The sequence below is a fragment of the Bison bison genome, unplaced genomic scaffold (genome assembly GCF_000754665.1).
Source record: "Bison bison bison isolate TAMUID 2011002044 unplaced genomic scaffold, Bison_UMD1.0 scf7180017864240, whole genome shotgun sequence".
NCBI classification, from domain to species: domain Eukaryota; kingdom Metazoa; phylum Chordata; class Mammalia; order Artiodactyla; family Bovidae; genus Bison; species Bison bison.
Window position 1 is genome coordinate 704544 of NW_011494812.1, and position 2685 is coordinate 707228.

Here is a 2685-nt window from a genome sequence, read left to right on the forward strand (position 1 = left end):
ATCTAGACAAAGCTATGGTTTTTCCAGAAGTCATGTATGGATGTGAGAGTTGGACTATAAAGCTGAGCACCAAAGAATTGATGCTTTTGAGCTGTGGTGTTGGAGAAGACTCTTGAGAGTCCCTTGGACTGCAAAGTGATCCAACCCCTGAATTCTAGGGGAAATCAGTCCTGACTATACATTGGAAGAACTGACGCTGAAGTTGAAACTCCAATACTTTGGCTACCTGATGCGAAGAACTGACTCATTAGGAAAGACCCTGATGCTGGACAAGATAGAGGGTCACAGGAGAAGGGGATGACATACCGGTGAGATGGTTGGATGGCATCACCGATTCGATGGACATAAGTCTGAGCAAGCGTTGCAGTGCATTGGTCTCATAGAGTTGGACATGACTGAGTAACTGAACTGACCTAAACTGAATAGATATGCAGATGACACCATGCCTATGGCAGAAAGTAAACAGGAGCTGAGGATCTTCTTGATGAAAGTGAAAGAGGAGAGTGAAAAAAAAATGGCTTAAAATTCAACATTCAAAAAGCTAAGATCATGGTATCTGGTTCCATAACTTCATGCCAAATAGATGGGGAAACAAAGGAAACAGTAACAGACTTTATTTTCTTTGGCTCAAAAATCACTGCAGATGGTGATTGCACCATGAAATTAAAAGATACTTGCTCATTGGAAGTCAAGTTATGACAAACCTGGACAGCATATTAAGAAGCAGAGACAGTACTTTGCAAACAACGGTCCATCTCGTCAGAGATATGGTTTTTCCAGTAGTCATGTATGGATGTGAGAGCTGGACCATAAGGAAAGCTGAGGACTGAAGAATTGATGCTATAGAACTGTGATATTGGAGAAGACTCTTGAGAGTCGCTTGGACAGCAAGGAGATAAAAGCAGTCAATCTTAAAAGAAATCAGTCCTGAATATTCATTGGAAAGACTGATGCTGAAGCTGACATTCCAATATTTTGGCCACCTGATGTGAAGAACTGACTCATTGGAAAAGACTCCTATGCTGGGAAAAACTGAAGACAGGAGGAGTAGGGGATGACAGTGTATGAGATTGTTGGATGGCATCACCGACTCGATGGACATGAGTTTGAGCAAACTCTGGAATTGGTGGTGGACAGGGAAGCCTGGTGTGCTGCAGTTCATGGGGTCTCAAAGAGTTGGACATGACTGAGTGACTGAACTGAACTGAGGCATAGTAATCAGAGGATAAAAAGAAGTAAAAGTAATCCAGATTGGAAAAAAAAAAAAAAAGAGGTAAAACCCTCACTGTTTTCTGATGACATGTTTCGCTACATAGAAAACCCTAAAGATGCCACCAGAAAGTTACTAGCACTAATCAATGAATATAAGAAAGTCAGACTAAATTAATACACAGAAATCCCTTACACTCCTATACACTAATAATAAAAAATGAGAAAGAGAAATTAAGGAAACAATCCCATTCCGTACAACAAAAGGAAAAACTATGTCAGAGTAAACCTACCCAAAAAGACAAAAGACATGTATGCAGAAAACTATAAAACACTGATGAAAGAGATCAAAGCAGACACAAACAGGAAAGATATATCATGTTCTTGGACTGGAAAAATAAATATTGTGAAAATGACTATTTCTTCAAAAGCAATCTACAGATTCAATGCAATCCTTATCAAACTGCCAATGGTATTTTTCACAGAACTAGATAAAAAAAAAATTCAAAATTTGTATAGAAACAAAAAAGAACCCAAATAGGCAAAGCAATCTTGAGAGAGAAAAATGGAACTGAAAGAATCAACTTTCCTGATTTCAGACTATACTGCAAAGCTACAGTAATCAAGATAGTATGGTACTGTTAAAAACAACAACAAAAAAAATGCAGAGTAATAGAAAAAGATAAAAAGCCAAGAGATAAACACACACACCTAGGCATGCCTTATCTTTGACAAAGGAAATACAATGGAGAAAAGACAGCCTAATCAATAAATGATGCTAGGTAAACTGGACAGCTACATGGGAAAAGAATGAAACTAGAACACTTCCTAACACTGTACATGAAACTAAATACAAAATGGATTAAATACTTCAATGTAAGTCCTGAAACTATATAAAGTTCCTAGAAGAAAACTTAGGAAGTACCCTCTCTGACATATATCACAGCAAGATCCTCTTTGACCCACCTCCTTGAGTTATATAAATAAAAATAAACAAATGGGGGCTAGTTAAATTTAAAATCTTTTGCACAGCAAGTCTGTGAGTCAGTTCAGTCATTCAGTCATATCTGACTCTTTGCGACCCCATGAATCACAGCATGCCAGGCCTCCCTGTCCATCACCAACTGCCGGAGTTTACTCAAACTCATGTCCATTGAGTCGGAGATGCCATCCAGCCATCTCATCCTCTGTCGTCCCCTTCTCCTCCTGCCCCCCAATCCCTCCCAGCATCAGGGACTTTTCCAATGAGTCAACTCTTCGCATGAGGTGGCCAAAGTACTGGAGTTTCAGCCTTAGCATCAGTCCTTCCAATGAACACCCAGGACTGATCTCCTTTAGCATGGACTGGTTGGATCTCCTTGTAGTCCAAGGGACTCTCACGAGTCTTCTCCAACACCACAGTTCAAAAGCATCAATTCTTCAGCACTCAGCTTCCTTCACAGTCCAACTCTCACATCCATACATGACCACTATGGT